General features: G+C 44.6%; 1 protein-coding gene across 2 annotated transcripts in view; it reads left to right on the plus strand.

Moving 5' to 3' along the window:
- ccdc102a (coiled-coil domain containing 102A) overlaps nucleotides 1–17,796 on the plus strand; it is a 287,030-nt gene that overhangs the window by 189,265 nt on the left and 79,969 nt on the right. The window lies entirely within an intron of this gene.

A 17,796-nucleotide genomic window follows, 5' to 3' on the forward strand; every position in this document is an offset into this window, starting at 1 on the left:
AAACAATAAATAAAGCAGTAAAGTATTGCAGACTACCCAAAGCCTGCAGCAGAGGGAAGAACAAAGTTTTGGAAAATAATTTCTGCAAGCAATTTATGGTTGAGAAAACTAGTCCAGGACTGAAACAAGAGGAGAAAGTGAGGTCTGCAGATGCTGGAGATCAGAGCTGGAAATGTGTTGCTGGAAAAGCGCAGCAGGTCAGGCAGCATCCAGGGAACAGGAGAATCGACGTTTCGGGCATAAGCCCTTCTTCAGGAAGGGCTTATGCCCGAAACGTCGATTCTCCTGTTCCCTGGATGCTGCCTGACCTGCTGCGCTTTTCCAGCAACACATTTCCAGGACTGAAACAAGCCAAGTATGTTCAACCTGTGATTCAGCTTCACCAGCATTCTCTCTAATCCTAGCAGTCTTTCTCTCTAGTACATCAAGATATAGAATATTGCAGGGAGCTCAGGCTGAGAACTAAATTTTCACATTAATTGCATTATTGTAATGTGAATTTTGTTACTGATAGACGGTAAAATGCAGGGCACCAATGTAAAATGTTTGTCTCCTATAATTCTGTTTTCAATTATGTCAGAGGTCGGTTCTTTACTTCCACCACCATCGCTAGCAACGCATTCCATGCATTCACAACTCTCTGCGTAGTGTCATTAGGGACATTCAAGCGACTGCTGGACATGCACATGGATAGCAGTGAGATGAGGGGTGCGTAGGTTAAGTTACTTTATTTTACATTAGGACACAACATCATGGGCCAAAGGGCCTGTTCTGTGCTGTACTTTACTATGTTCTATGACTTTATCTCGTCTCTTCTGGGCGCCACGGTGGCACAGTGGTTAGCACTGCTGCCTCACTGTGCCAGAGACCCGGGTTCAATTCCGGCCTCAGGCGACTGACTGTGTGGAGTTTGCACATTCTCCCCGTGTCTGCGTGGGTTTCCTCTGAGTGCTCCGGTTTCCTCCCACAGTCCAAAGATGTGCAGGTTAGGTAAATTGGCCATGCTAAATTGTCCATAGTATAAGGTGAAGGGGTAAATGTAGGGGGATGGGTCTGGGTGGGTTGCTCTTCGGAGGGTCGGTGTGGACTTGTTGGGCTGGAGGGCCTGTTTCCACACTGTAAGTAATCTAATCTAATCTAATATTGTAATCTAATCTAATCTTCTGTCATTTAGACGACCTAATCAAAGATGTGGGCTTCCAACCTTCAGCATACAGATTCTTTTTATTGCATAAACCGCAGTGGAACACAGTGATGAAACTGTCCTGGGACAGTGCAGGAGGATCATCTCAATACTCTTGTTAATATAGGTGGAGGTTTGTCAGAGTGGGGGGAAAAGGAGCAAAAGACACGTGTCTGAAAGTGAGGGAAAGGACAACTAGTGCCTGGCAGCGGGATGTTGAAATATTGATCTATGTGTGGTGGGGAGCAGAGTGATATCAGTGTTTTTTTTAGATTTAGAATGGCCACAGTGTGGAAACCACTCTTCCCCTCCCCCAGTGCCACTCTTCCCCTCCCCCAGTGCCACTCTTCCCCTCCCCCAGTGCAACCCACCCAGACACTATTCCCCCAACCTATATTTACCCCTGCCTTAATGACAACACTATGACCAATTTACCATGGCCAATTCACCTAACCTGAATTATGGGAGGAAACTGGAACACCCGGAGGAAACCCACACAGACACTGGGAGAATGTGCAAACTCCACACAGACAGTTGCCCAGGGCGGGAATTGAACCCGGGTCCCTGGTGCTGTGAGGCAGCAGTGCTAACCACTGAGCCACCGTGCCACCCTATAGTATGAAGTAGGGGTGAAAAGATGAGGAGGATACCTCGTGTCTTGGTCATCAGGGCAAGAATAGAGCCCAGAGACGATTGGTTGGGTGGTTGAGGGAAGAGTTACATTTGGGTTGAGTTTCATGTGGGATGTAAAGTGTGTGGTGTCTGTCACTTGGGTTGATGGATGGGGGAGGTATCAGTGGTGCTCAAGGGTAAGGGCTAGAAGTGGTAGAATTGGAATCTGCAGATGGGTGTTGCGTAACGGCTGCGTCAGGAGGGTGGTATTGGTGCGGGCATAGTGCCTGGTAGGTCTAAATTGAAGCAGTATCCCTTCTGATCCTGATGTAAGATCAGGGTCTTCCCACTAGTTAATTAGCAACTAGAAAGGGGAAACATTGCCAAAGATGTTGGGAGACTCCTGTATCCTGATGTTGTTCTTTGGTGTGATCTGAAAATAAGAAAATTTTAAATGAACAGCAGTAGAGGCTATGTCTCTTCTACCATGTATTACTTCTGTATCCTGCTTGATGCAATGCAGGGTACTGGCAGGGCCATACACTGTAATATCTTAAAGGAGACAGTTTATGACCTGTCTGTGTAAATATTGTCCGTGTTGCTGTGCAGTTGTGCGCTGCCTGGTTTCTTGAAAACGCTACCTCTGAGATATGACCAGTGAGGAGTAGTCAGAGCCAAACAGCAAAAAAAAAAGAGAGTCAGGTCAAAAGGTACTTGACTGCAGGCAAATAATGAATTCTCACTTCTTCTCTATGACTTTACCTTTCAATATCCACCCTCACTTAGATGTGGACCAAGTACGTGTAGGTGGGGCAGAAAAACTGGAATATTACAGATAATTCCTATTTACTATGAGAGTACTGGAATGAGATTACCAGTGTGCTACCTAAGGTTGTCTTTAAAGGTGTACATATGAGTTTCTGTTCATTACTTTAATACTGAGACAGTTAGCAAGCTGTTTACTGTTTTTAAGTGGATATTGAAATTGGGCTTTCAAAGCAGAGATCGGCACTGTTGAAGGGGTGGACGGGGTGGAATTTGAAACATAGTTAAAAACACTCATTTTTAAAAAAACATGTTGGGATGGAAATGATTGAGTAATGAGTGAGATAAAGCGAGAAAGTACTTTAAGTGTATTAAAGGCAAAAGAACAACTGGAGAGAGAAAAGGGCCCCTCAAGTACCAGAGTGGGCATGCATGTGTAGAATTGAAGGAGATGGGCGAAGTTCTTAATGAATATTTCTCCTCTGTGTTTACCATGGAGAAAGACATGAAGACTTGGGAACTTGGAGAAGTTAGTAAGGATATCTTGGGGACAGTCTATATCACAGTAAAGGAGGCGTTGGACGTGTTAGAATGCGTGAAGGTGGATAAATTTCCTGGTCCTGACCAGATATATCTAAGAACCCTGCAATAGGGCAGAGAAGAAATTGCGGGGGCCCTGGCTGATATTTTTGCATCATCGTTAGCCACGTATGAGTTACCAGAAGACTGGGAATTGGTTTAGCTCAGTTGGTTGGAGAGCATCGTGATACTAACAGCATGGGTTCAATTCCACCGGATTGTGGTTACCATGAAGGACTCTATCTCCTTCTCAACCTCTTCCCTCACCTGAGGTCTGGTGGCCCTCGGGTTAAAACACCACCAGTCGCTTCTCACTAATGAGAGAAGCCCCTATGGTCTGGTAAGGTTATGGCGACACAACGAACAACAACCTGGAGACTGGAGGGTAGCGAATGTTGTGCCATTATTCAAGAAGGGCTGCAAGAAAAGCCTGGGAACTATAGACCAGTAAGCTTAACTTCTGTGGTGGGTATTTTACTTGAGAAGTTTGAGGGACAAGATATACATGTATTTGGAAATTAAAGGTTTGATTAGGAGTAGTCAGCATGGCTTTGTGAGTGGGAGATCATACCTCACAAATTTGTTTTGGTTCTTTGAGGAAGTGACCAGGAAGGGTAATGAGGACAGGGCAGTAGATGTAATGTGTATATGGATTTCAGTAAGGCCTTTGATAAGGTTCTGCTGCTCTAGAAGGTTAGATAGCGTAGAATCCAAGGGGGAGCTGGCAAATTGGATATAAATTAGTTTGATCATAGAAAACAGTGGGTATTATTGGAAGGGTGCTTGTAAGACTGGAGACCTGTGACTAGTGGAGTTCCTCAGATTACTGTTCTTTATATCAGTGATTGGTTTGGGGATGACGGTGAGGAAGGTTATCATAAATTGCAGCAAGACCTTGATCAACTGGCGAAGTGGGCCGAGGAATGGCAAGTGTAGATAAGTGTGAGGTCTTTCATTTTGGAAAGTCAAATCAAGGCAGGAGCTTCATTGAGCATTAAAGGAGAGTAGCAGAACAGAGGGACCTTGGAGTTCAGGTGTATGGTTCTCTGAAAGTGGAGTCCCAGGTAGACAGGGCAGGGAAGAAGGCTTTTGACACATTGGCCTTCATCAGTCAGGGCACGGAGTATAGAAGTTGGGAAGTTATATTGTAGTTATACAGGGCATCGGTGAGGCTGCACTTGGGGTACTGTGTTCAGTTTTGGTCACCTTGTTATAGGAAGGATGTTATTAAACTGGAAAGAGTGCAGAAGAAATTTACAAGGATGTTGCCTGGACTCAATTGTCTGAGTTATAGGGAGAGGTTGGACAAACTAGGACATTTTCCTATAGACATAGGAGACTGAGGGGGAACCTTATAGAGGTGCATAAGATTTTGAGAGGCATGGATAGGGTGAATACATTCAGGCTTTTTCCCATTGTTGGGGACTAGAGGGCATCAGTTTAAGGTAAAAGGGGAAAGGGAAAAAAGGGGCAACTTTTTTATACAGGAGGTACACATGTGGAATGAACTGCCAGCAGAAGTGGTTGAGGCAGGTACATTAACAACATTTGAAAGACATTTGGACAAATCCACAGATAGGAAAGAAATGTGCCAAGTGCTTGGAAATGTGGTTAGCGTGAACTGATGTTTTGGTCAGCATGGACCAGTGTGGGCCAAAGGGCCTGTCTCCATGCTGTAGGACGCTGACTGTTTTTTTTTAATTGACCCCAGGTTAATAGATGAGCATTTATGTGAACATGTGACAAATGAATAAGACAACTCTGACCTGTGAGTTCCATTAGCTCTATAGTGTTGCCTTCCATTGGATCAGTGTGTCATAACCTATGTATAATAACAAAGATTATTGCTTCCATAGCTAATATTGTGTTTATGTGTGTGCTAAATCTAATTGAGGTATTAAGATTTAATTGATACTAAAGACACTAAAAATAGATGCAGAGAGGATATTGTGTCATGGAGCAATCTAAAACGAGAGGTTATAGTGTAAGTAACAGATTTAAAACTTAAATATACATTATTCATACAAAATATGTAAGAACATATACATAGTCCTGTTCTGTACAGGAGTATGTCAAGGAAAGAAATAAACATTGGAGTTTGACTCTATCCAAAAAAAAAACAGAGATCTCTTCCATGTACAATGCTAAATTTACATACATTGTCTCCAGGAGAGTCCAAACCGAATGGACACCCCTTTTACCTTCAGCAGGACGATCTTAGAAAGTGGTCTTTCCCCATTGCACCTTGACGACAGCTGTCACAAACTTTAATGTGTCCCTCAGTACATAGTCCTGGACCTTGGAATGTGCCAGTTTGTAACACTTGGTCAATTCAACTTTTTCTTGTTCTATAGGACCAAGTTTTGGGCAGACTAAAAGTGTCTTTAATGGAGTTGTTGGTTCTCCAGCACAGTTAATATTTATCTCTGTGTCCATCCTGGAGAACAGACCATAGTGAGTGTAGAGCTGTTGTGGTTCTGTTCGTCGAGCTGGGAATATGTGTTGCAGACGTTTCGTCCCCTGTCTAGGTGACATCCTCAGTGCTTGACAAGCAACATGAATTCCACTGGGACAACACTACTATTATAGGACAAGCCAAACAGAGAATTCCTAGAGGCATGGCACTCATCCACAGATTCTATCAACAAACACATCGACCTGGAGCCAATATACCGACCACTGCAACGGACAGCTGGAACTGACAACCGGAAGCGGCAGATTCAAACCACTATAAATGCCGGAGGAAACAACACAGAAGCACTTCACAGGAGGCTCCCAAGCACTGAGGATGTCACCTAGACAGGGGACGAAACGTCTGCAACACAAATTCCCAACTCGGCGAACAGAACCACAATAACAAGCACCCGAGCTACAAATCTTCTCACAAACTTTGAGTGTAGAGTCCTGTTTCACTCAGCTGTCAGGATGAACCTAACAAAAACCACTGCATCATTGTCCAGACTTCCTTTGCAAAGGCACTTCCAACAGGGAATGTGTGACAAAGATACTTTAATGACAGCATGTGGTGGTTCAGATCAACTGAGTGTACATACAGGCTCTCACCACCAACCAAGCGATATCTTCAATTGTTTGAAAGTTCTGGTGATGTGGTTCATAAGGAGAAGGTGTCAGCAATTCTGGCAAGTGTGAAAATAGATAAGTCCCCTGGTATATGAATTTCAGTAAAGCGTTTGATAAGGTTCTTAATGGTAGGCTATTGCAGAATATGCAGAGGCATGGGGTTAAGGGTGATTTAGCAATTTGGATCAGAAATTGGATAGCTGTAAGAAGACAGGGTGGTAATTGATTGGAAATGTTCATCCTGGAGTTCAGTTACTAGTGGTGTACCGTAAGGGTCTGTTTTGGCGCCACTGCCATTTTGAGATTTTGATAAATGACCTAGACCTCGGCATAGAAGGATGGGTTAGTAAAGTTGCGGATGACACTAAAGTCGATGGAGTTGTGGATAGTGCGGACGGATGTTGCAGGTTACAGAGGGATATAGATAAGCTGCAGAACTGGGCTGAGAGGTGGCAAATGGAGTTTAATGTGGATAAGTGTGAGGTGATTCACTTTGGAAGGCATAACAGGAATAAAGAGTACTGGGCTAATGGTAGGATTCTTGGTAGTGTGAATGAACAGAGATCTGTGTCCATGTCCATAGATCCCTGAAAATTGCCATACAGGTTGGGATAGGGTTGTTAGGGCATACGGTGTGTTAGCTTTTATTGGTGGAGGGATTGAGTTTTGGAGCCATGAAATCATGTTGCAGCTGTACAAAACTCTGGTACGGCCGCACTTGCAATATTGCATATAGTTCTGGTCGCTGCATTATAGGAAGGCTGTGGAAGAATTAGAAAGGGTGCAGAGGAAATTTAGGAGGATGTTACTTGGTGTGGAGGAAAGGCTGAGGGACTTGAGGCTATTTTCCTGAGAGAGAGGGTTAAGAGGTGATTTACACAGTAGGCCATTAATAGAGGCATGCAAGATGATCAGAGGATTAGATAGGGTGGACAGTGAGAGCTTTTCTCCCTTGGATGGTGATTGCTGGCACGAGGGGACATGGCTTTAAACTGAGAGGCGATGATAAAGGACTGATGTCAGAGGTAGGCTCTTTACTCGGAATGCCCTGCCTGCAACAGTAGTGGTCTCACCAACATTAAGGGCATTTTTTTTTTAGATTAGATTAGATTAGATTACTTACAGTGTGGAAACAGGCCCTTCGGCCCAAAAAGTCCACACCGCCCCGCCGAAGCGCAACCCACCCATACCCCTACATTTACCCCTTACCTAACACTACAGGCAATTTAGCATGGCCAATTCACCTGACCTGCACATCTTTGGACTGTGGGAGGAAACCGGAGCACCCGGAGGAAACCCACGCAGACACGGGGAGAACGTGCAAACTCCACACAGTCAGTCGCCTGAGGTGGGAATTGAACCCGGGTCTCTGGCGCTGTGAGGCAGCAGTGCTAGCCACCGTGCCGCCCACAAATGGTCATTGGATAGACATATGGATGAAAATGGAATAGTGTAGGTTAGATGGGCTTTAGATTGGTATCCCAGGTTGGTGTAACATTGGGGCTGGAGGAACTGTACTGTGCTGTTATGTTCTATGTTCATTCTGCCAAATAACTTTGATCTGCTGAGGGAACCATGTGACAGGATCAAACTTCTCCTTTTCCCTCAGGATCTCTAACAATACCATGTGCTGACCACTTCCTGAAGAACCTGTGGTCAAAGGTGTTTTTCTTTGCAAATTTCTCCATGAAGGGCAGGTGATGCAGAATGGTCCAACTCCTTGAAGCTTACCATGGCAATGAGGCCAGTCCTATCCATCGCAAGTATGGAGTGCATCTTGGTGTTTATGTATGAGGGTGGACGTGCAGGTTGACGCAGTCATACAGAAAGGTGGCCATCAGGATGAGGATGATCCCCTGGTCATCCAGACTTCATTTGTACATGGAGTCCCTGTTCCATCGTAGATCTCCAGACAAAGTGGAAGATGGTTCAGATGACTGAAACTGCCAGACCTGTGCCACGTACAACAGCAGGTGCTTTGCACCTGATGATCAGGTTTTTACCTGCAATGGAGACAGACAGCTGCTCCAAAAAGACCAATTTCTGCTTCACCTTGTCAATGTGTCCCTTCCAAGATTTTGCGCCCACCTCAGCCCCTCCACACCATATTCTCAGCAATTTCTGGTAACCTGTCCTGATGGTAAAGGGGATGTAGGATCGGTCTGCCCAGTTTCCAAAGGATACTGCCTTATTCTTTCCTCAATTTACCTTTGTTCCCGAGGCCGGTTTAAACTAGTTGCAGATGCTCATGAGTCTGTGCACTGACAGCAGATACGAGCAGAAAATGTGGATGGTCATCCATGTACAGGGAGGCTTTGACCTGGCCTCTGCTGCCTGGAATAGTCACCCCTCTTAAGCTTGCATCCTTCCTGATGGATTCAGCAAAGGGCTGTATAAAACACCCACACAAGACAGGCGAGAGTGGGACAACCCTGCCTGACCTCCGATCTGATTGGAAAGTGTTCTGATTCCCGCTGATTGAGATTGCAGTTATGATATTGGATGTAGAGCAGACTGATTCAACTGCAGATTCCTTTCCCAATGCTGACTTTGAAGAGCACATCTCACATGTAGGTGTACTATCCTGTTAAAGTCCGGAGGTCCAGGTTGATGAAGCAGGTGTCAACCCACCTGTCCTGCACATAGGCTTCCATATCCCTCAGGAATGCGAGGCTCTCCGAGATCATCCTGGATGGTACATAACAGGTTTGGTTAGGGTGAATCGCCGATCCTATAGCAATGACCTTAGACACCATTCTGTAGTCTTCTGCAGAGATGAGAAGAAATTACTTCTCCTCAAGGATCATAAATCTGTGGTGTTCACTCCCCCAGTGTGTGATGGAAGATAGGATACTGAACAAATAGACAGGAGGTAATAATGGGTTGAAGGGTTACAGACAGCAGGCAGGAAGGTGGAGCTGAGGCCCAGATTAAATCAGTCATGATTGATTCAAATGGCAGAGCAAGCTCTTTCAGTCAATAAATGCTTACCATTTTAATCTCTGACAGTAAGTAAATCACTTTCTTTTCCTGTCCTCCTGATCTTTCCTTCTATTTTCTCTCTCTACCTGTTTGCCATTTCTCTCTCTTTCTGCATTCAAATTTGAACTTCCAAAGTGAATCACTTCTCACTTTTCCAGGTTGAACGCCATCTGCCACTTATCAGCCCAGTCCTGTCAATGTCCCGTTGCAACCTACAACAGCCCTCCACACTATCCACCACTCCTCCAACCTTCATGTCATCAGCAAACTTACTAACCCACCCTTTCACTTCCTCATCCAAGTCATTCATAAAAATCACAGAGTGGAGGTCCCAGAACAGATCCATGCAGAACACCACTGGTTACTGAGTTCCAGGCTGAATACTGTCCATTTTTTACTGCCCTCTGTCTTCTATTGACCAGCCAATTCTGTATCCAGACAATCAGATTTCCCTGTATCCCATGCCTCCTCACTTTCTGAATGAGCTTACAATGGGGAACTTTATCAAATGCCTTGCTAAAATCCATACACACCACATCCACTGCTCTACCTTCATCAATGTGTTTTGTCACATCCTCAAAGAATTCAATAAGGTTTGTGAGGCATGACCTGTCTCCCTCAAAGCCATGCTGACTGTCTCTAATCAAACTATTTAATCCACATCTTTAAATAAATGGTGAAAATCGCCTGGATATCTTTGTGCCTCTCCAAGCATTATCAGTAAGTGCTGCCTCCATACTGAAGATTTATTTTAACAATGCTGATGGTGATCAAAATCTGCACAGAAATGGTAATGTTTACCTGCCCAGTTATTACTGGAGAGACCAGTTTGGCTGCCAAGCCTGATGCAAGTAAATAATCAAAACTAGCAGTTAGTGTGCCTCAATTCTGTCAAAAGGGAAGCAGTAAACCCTCGCTAGCCTTTATGTGATAGAACCAAAAAGATTGTTTAGTCTGGCTTTCTGACAGTTTAATGATAGAGTTCGGTAACATGAGGAAGAATTCTGTATGTGATAAATTGCCTCCTTGATACTGTGTCCTTTGTACATTGTCCTTTTTTATGTTCCATTAAAAGGCCCACACTCTACTACTCCACACTTTTGTTGATCCAGTGTTTGCTACCTCTCCATGGACAGAGCCTCGCTATACAGTGCAGACAGTGACACATATTGTCAAGAACAATGTCAACTTATTGGCAACCCCCACCTTTTCACAGCTTTTACAGATGTGTACTTCAAAAGACCTATTTAAAGAAGCTTTTCTCTGATGTTTGATAAAACTGCTTTTCACCTGATCATCTGGAGCTTGTGCCAGTTGGATACTTATTGCCTGTCTTAGTTTATGCAAGAAAGCTCCTGTGTTTGTGTCGCAAAAACAAATTGCTAGCAAAACTCAGCAGGTTTGGCAGCCATGTAGGGAGAAAGCAGAGTTAATATTTTGAGTCCAGTGATTCTTCATCAGAACAGTTCTGAAGAAGAGTCATCAAACTCAAAATATTGACAGCCATCACGTTCCAACTCCACTTTTGTTTTACTGTCAGTTCCTGAGATGGTAATTGATACCAGGCACTGAACTTTTTTTTAATGTTTGTTCAGGGGCCTCATCTGATTTTGATTCTGTGTGGGTTTTTGTCCTTGCCATTCTGCAGACATCATAAAATGAGCTATAAGTGCAAACTGGAGTGAGTACAGCCTTGCTAAGGAAAGTGGTGCAGAGAAAGAGACATACTCATGATTTGGCCACAAATCCAATACGGTGTTTAAATTATGAGGATGTGGGTGTATTGTACCTTTAAGAGAGTTAAAAGTTAACAGTGACTGCACCAAGTGTTCTCAATAAGATACGATGTAACCTGTGCTCCAGCTGCTAGGATACCTAGGGTAGCTGGTTGCCTGGAACCAACAAAACAAATTTGATTTTAAACTGATTGGCCTAATTATACCCCAAAAAATACCAAACTCCAATCCAGTTTGAGGAGAAAGTGAGGTCTGCAGATGCTGGAGATCAGAGCTGAAAATGTGTTGCTGGAAAAGCGCAGCAGGTCAGGCAGCATCCAGGGAACAGGAGAATCGACGTTTCGGGCATAAGCCCTTCTTCAGGATTCCTGAAGAAGGGCTTATGCCCGAAACGTCGATTCTCCTGTTCCCTGGATGCTGCCTGACCTGCTGCGCTTTTCCAGCAACACATTTTCAGCTCCAATCCAGTTTGAATTTAGTATATTGACAGTCTTAAAAGCCAATGACCCAATCCAATGCTTTTGAGGTATAAGATCGGGGAAAATTAAACTGTTGAGAAGAGAACTGCCAAGCTACCAGCACATGAAGACAGTCTGAAAAATAACTCTCTTAAAAGTACCTTTATCGATCAGAAACCGGTGAAGCAGAATCTCCAAGAAGAAGACAGGAATACTGAAAAGAAAACTGAAAGCTGCCTGGTTTGAGATAAGATTTTTGTTTTATAAATCTTAATTGGGGGTTTTATCGGACTGTTATTGTAAAGGAGAAGGTAAAAGATAAATTAGAAGAAGGAGTTGTAAATAGTTGTTAGTTAATTATTCTCTGTTATACTTTGAGAAATAAAGTTGTTAGATTTTACTTTAAATCATTCTTGGCCTCTCGAACTTTCACAGATTACTACACAAGATAAATCTTTTCTGTGTTGCTGGTTTACATTAAGAATTTACTCAGTGTCGTAACAAAATGCATAATTGATTCCGAAGAGGTATATGTTGATTGAACTAGATTTGCTGCTCGTAACTGAGATCATGTCACCATCACTATGTTCTGTCCATCTAAACCAAATACCTTCTCCTCTCCTTAAGGTGCTATTTTTTTCTAACTCTATTGCTGGCTGAATTGTTTCACAATTTCATTTAGATTTTCCCAGTAACGCACTGCAACTCAGTTACTCTGGCATGTAGCACATTCTGGAGAAACAGCTGTTACTTTGTGACTGACTCCCAACGAAGTGGGCTGTGATCAGGCTCCTTGCAAATCCAATAACCAGGATGGTAGATTTGACTTACAAGTAATGAAGTGAGGGCTGTTTGGAAGATTTGGCAGAGAGTAAATTTGGAGGCATTGAGAGAAATGTTAATGATCGGCAGAATAACGTTATGGAAAATAATGGTCAGGAAGAAACTGAAAGACGAATAAAGGGCAGAAGTGACAAAAGGTGACATAGTTGGGAAGGAATAAAGCAACAGACATCCTGTGCATTTGCAACTAAGTAGGCATGTTAATAGTTCAGATTAGTTAGTTAGGTTAATTAGTTTGACTAAATGGCCAGGAAGGTGTAGGTGATCTGATTAGCAAGTTTGCAGATGACAATAAGATTGGTGGAGTAGCAGGTAGTGAAGAGGACTGTCAGAGAATACAGCAGAATAGAGAGAGATTGGAGAGTTGAGCAGAGAACTGGCTGATGGAGTTCAGTGTGGGCACCTGCAAGGTGATGCATTTTGGAAATCTAATTCAAGAGCAAACTATACAGTAAATGGAAAAGCCATTTAAAGTTGATTTACAGAGAGATCTGGGTGTTCAGGTCCACCATATCCTAAGGGTAGTAATGCAGGTCGACAGAGTTGTCAAGAAGGCATACAGCATGCTTTCCTTCATCAGACAGGGTATTGAGCACAAGAGTTATGTTACAGGTCATATTACAGTTGTATAGGGCTTTAGTTCTGCCAGGTTTGGAATACTGCGTACATTTCTGCTGGCCCCATTACCAAAAGGATGCAGATGCTTTGGAGAGGGGTCAGTGAAGGTTCACCAGGATTTTGCCTAGTATGGAGGGAACTAGCTACAAAGAGAGGTTGAGTAGATTAGGATTCTTTTCATTAGAAAGACAGAGGTTGAAGAGGGATCTGCTTGAGGTCCACAAAATCATGAGGCGTAGACAGGATGAATAGTTAAAGCTTTTTCACAGAGTAGGGGACTCAATTACTAGGGGTCACAAATTCAAGCTGAGAGGGGAAAAATTTAAGGGAAATATGTGTGGAAATTTCTTTACGCAGAAGGTGGTGGACACCCAGAACGCTTTACCAGTGGAGATGGTAGAGGTGGGAACAAAGTGTCATTTAAGATGTACCTAGACCGATACATGAATGGGCAGGGAGCAGAGGGGTTCAAGTCCTTGTAAAATAGGCAACAGGTTTAGATGAGGGATCTAGATTGGCGCAGGTTTGGAGGGCTGAAGGGCTTGTTCCTTTGCTGTGATTTTCTTTGTTCTTTTTTGTCATTACTCACTGGGACGGTGTGCTGGAAATCAATCCCAACTATTCCCAGAGTCAACACATTTTGGAAGGTTTGATGTAACTACTATGAATCCTAATATGTTTCTGATGGACTGTTACCCAGTTTCTTTCAGGAACAAAGAAAAATAATTCTATATCAAATGCAACACCCTTGCCTTTAACAAGAACAGTAAAAGATAGTTTCTAATTTATGGAGCTGAAATTTTGCCCCTTCTACAAACATTTCTTGAGCACAAACACAAGGACGAAAAGCAGAACAATGCATACATTGAGTGGAGGGAAAAGTGGCCAGGAGGACACAGTAGAACACAGTTCAGTTTCACCAGTCAGCAGCACAATATTAATTAGAAGGATGGATTTCACAATTGTTTTGATTCTTCGGTCAGGCCTTGATGGGCCCCAGCATTGATTTTTATGTTGGATGGACTTAGGTCTTTCATTTAGTCTTTAAGTTTAAAATTACTACTTTGTGCATTTTCAAATGTAGTTTTCAACTCTTTCAACAGAAAACTGGAGCAAGCTCTTTTACAGAGGAGAGAGAGAGAGAGAGAGCCTGATTCACCCAGCTGCTAGACATCTCCTTGCCTCTTTGTTTCACTCCCCTTACAAAGGACACAGCCTCCAACCTAGTTCCTTAGTGCCAGCTTCTATCCACCACCCAAAAGTCATAAACCTGACTTGCCACAGACAACCGATTTGTCTCTGTCTGCTCCTGGCCGACTGAACTCATCTCTTGAACCTGCCGTCTCCCCTTTGGTCCAGGAACTCCCCACCTATGTTCGGGACACAACCCGCACCCTCCACCTTCTCCATGACATTCAATTCCCCAGCTTCCAATACCTCCTGTTCATCATGGATATCCAGTCTCTCTACACCTGTAGCCCCCATCAAGAGGGTGTAAAAGCCCTCCATTTCCTTCTCTCTCGCAGATCCAACCAGCCCCCCTCCACTCGCACTCTCATCCGTTTGGTTTAACTGGTCCTCGCCCTTAACAACTCTCTTTGAATCCTCCCACTTCCTACACACCAAAGGGGTGGCTATGGGTACCCACATGGGTCCGAGCTATGTCTGCTGCTTCTTAGGATAGTTGGAACCGTCCCTCTTCCGCTGCTGTACTGGCAATACCCCCACCCTTTTCTCCACTAAATTGATAACTGTATTGGCGCTGCCTGATGCTCCCACTAGGAGGTTAAACAGTTCATCTCCTTCGCTCCCACTTTCCACCCGAACCATCTCTGAAACCCCCTCCCCTTCCTGGACCTCCAGCAACCAACTCAGCACCAATGACAATTTCAAACCCAACGACTCATACAGCTGCATTGACTACACCACCCCCCCCCCCCCCCCCCTCCACACACCCAGCATAAATGCAATCCTGTACTCCCAGTTCCTCTGCTTCCACCTCTGCTGTATCTGCTGCAAGATGAGTGATTCCACTCCAGGACATCCCAAATGTCCTCTGACTTCCCCTCCCCTATGATTACCAATGTCCTCAACCACAACTCCTCCATTTTCCACACTTGTGCCCTCACACCCTGCCCACCCCCCCACTCCCAACCGCAACAAGGATAGAGTCACCTGGTCCTCACATTCCACCCCACTAATCTCCAAACTCCAGTGCATCATCCTCTGCAATTGCCACCACCTGCAGTCTGACCCTCCCCTACTAAAATTATATTTATTTCCCCACCCATATCCGCTTTCACAGGGACTGTTCTCTCTGTAACTCCCTCGTTAGGCCTACATCCCCACCAAGCTCTCCTCCACACGTGGTTCCTTTCCCTGCAGCCGCAGAAGGTGCAAAACCTGTCCTCAAACCACCCCCCTTAACCTCCACGCGAGGCCCCAAAGAATCATTCCAAGTCCGGCAGAGATTCGTCTGCGTTTCCTCTAACCTGATTTTTGGGTCTGTTGCTCCTGGTGTAGCCTCCTCTACATCGAAGAGGCCAAGCACAAACTTAGCGACAGGTTCAAGGGAGATCTGTGGTCTGTACGTTCCAATCAACCCTACCTTCTGCTTGCCAGCCATTTCAACTCCCTTTCCCACTGCCCCAACAACATGTCCATCCTGGGCCGCCTCAACTGTCAAACTAATGTCACGCACAAACTGCAGGAAGAACACCACGTTATCTGCTTTGGGAGCTTCCAACTATATGGGCTTAGCATAATTCACCAGCTTTCCAATCTGCCCACCCCCTACCTCTTTCCAGGTCCAGCCTGATCTACCCTGTCCATCTTCCTTCCCACCTATCTGTTCCACCCTTCACACTGACCAATCACAATCATCTCCTATCTGCATCCACCCATCACTATCCTATCTACCTTCCCCAGTGCCACCCTCCTCCCTCTATTTCTCAGCCTCCCCCCTCCTCCTGAGTCGTGATGGAAGGTTCCCACCTGAAACTTCGACTCCCCTGCTCCTCTGATGCTGCTTGACCTGCTGTGCTTTTTCCAGCTCCACGCTTGATTGACTGACTCTGCATTAAGTTCCAAACTGACCAATCAAATGGTTGTTACAATGCTGAGCCTTCCAAGTCCCATAATAAATGGTGTTTCATTGCTAATGTCCTTTAGGGAAGGAAATAGCCATCCTTACTTGGTCCTGCTTACGTATGACTCCAGAGTCTCAGCAATGTGGTTGAATGTTAACTATTGTCTGGGGCATTGATGAGCAATAAATGCTGGCTGAGCCAATCACATCCACACCCTGTGAATGAATTTTTAAAAAATCTAGACTCCCTATACTCAAAAAGTAAAATTAGGCCAAATCTTAGAGGGGTTTGAGCAACATGGACTATGGTGTGATTTGTGGAAGAATTGACCAGAAGTCCAGCAAGGCTTATCTGATTGTTGAGATGTCGAGGTGCCGGTGTTGGACAGGGGTGGACAAAATTTTTAAAAATCTCACAACACCAGGTCATAGCCCAACAGGTTTATTTGGAAGTACAAGCATTCAGAGTGCTGCTCCTTCATCAGGTGGGATGAAGATGCAGCGCTCCGAAAGCTTGTGCTTCCAAATAAACCTGTTGGACCATAACCTGGTGTCTGACTTTTAACTTTGATTGGGGAGAGCACCTTGCACCATCTTTTATGCTTTTAACCAGGAGCATGACAAGACCATGATGAGTTACCAATTAATTCCAAGTTGCGTGAATTACTTTATAATAGTACATCGAAATGTGTTGCAATATTGACACTTTTTCTGTCAGTATTCACACTGGAAAAAGACAATGTTGAGGAGAATGCTGAGATACAGGCTACTAGACCAGACAGGATTGAGGTTTACAAGGAGGAGGTCTTATCTATTTTCACACTTTCCAGAATTGCTAAGTCCCCTGGGCCGGATGGGAGTTATCCTTGGTTTCTCTGGGAAGCCAGGGAGGAGGTTTCAGAGTCTTTACTGTTGATATTTGCCATCATTGTCTCCAGGAATAGTTGAGAATGTGGTGCTGGAAAAGTACAGCAAGTCGGACAGCATCCGAGAGCCAAGAGGATCGACATTTCAGGCGAAAGTCCTTCATCATTCCTGATGAACGGCTTATACCCGAAACGTTGATTCTCCTGCTCCTCAGATGCTGCCTGACCACCTGTGCTTTTCCAGCACCATACTCCAACGATCTCCAACATCTGCAGTCCTCACTTCCTCTACAGGGATAGTGCCAGAAGATGAGAGGATAACAAATGTTGTCCCCGTTTTGAAGAAGGGGAGTAGAGATAGCCTTGATAATTATAGACCAGTGAACCTTACTTCGGTTGTGAGTAAAGTGTTGGAAAAGGTTATAAGGGAACTTATTGAGTTGGCATATCGGAACTGGCGGTCAATGACTTGAGCATCATACCCCGTTCTTATGAGTGCATCCTTGAGTACTTCCAGATACCAACATGCCACAGCGAGAAACCGTAATCACCTCCTCAGGAGACAGATATGAGCTGCAACCGACAGGTACCCTGTGTTGTCCAGTACTTCCCAGGATCCAAAAAAAACGACACCATGTTCTTCGCAGTCTGCCACACAATATGAATGAGGATGAGCACCTTGACAAGACCTTCCCCACGCTTCCACTTCTCACCTTTAAACACCACCAAAGCTCATTGTTCGTAGCAAACTGCCTGGCTTTCAAGACAGCACCATACAACCTTGTCACAGTAGACGGTGCAAGACGTGTCAGTATTGACACGGATACCACCATTACGCGTGGGACACCTCCCACTGTGTACGTGGCAGGTACACCTGCAACTCAGCCAACGTTGTCTACCTAAAAAGCTGTTAGGCCCTGAGGCCTGGTACAGTGGTGAGACCAAGCAGAGGCTACACCAACGGATAAATGGACACCGCACAACA

Source organism: Chiloscyllium plagiosum, unplaced genomic scaffold, assembly GCF_037043375.1.
Source record: "Chiloscyllium plagiosum isolate Xiang-an unplaced genomic scaffold, Cpla_swu_hap1 HiC_scaffold_17, whole genome shotgun sequence".
In the NCBI taxonomy this organism is placed as follows: domain Eukaryota; kingdom Metazoa; phylum Chordata; class Chondrichthyes; order Orectolobiformes; family Hemiscylliidae; genus Chiloscyllium; species Chiloscyllium plagiosum.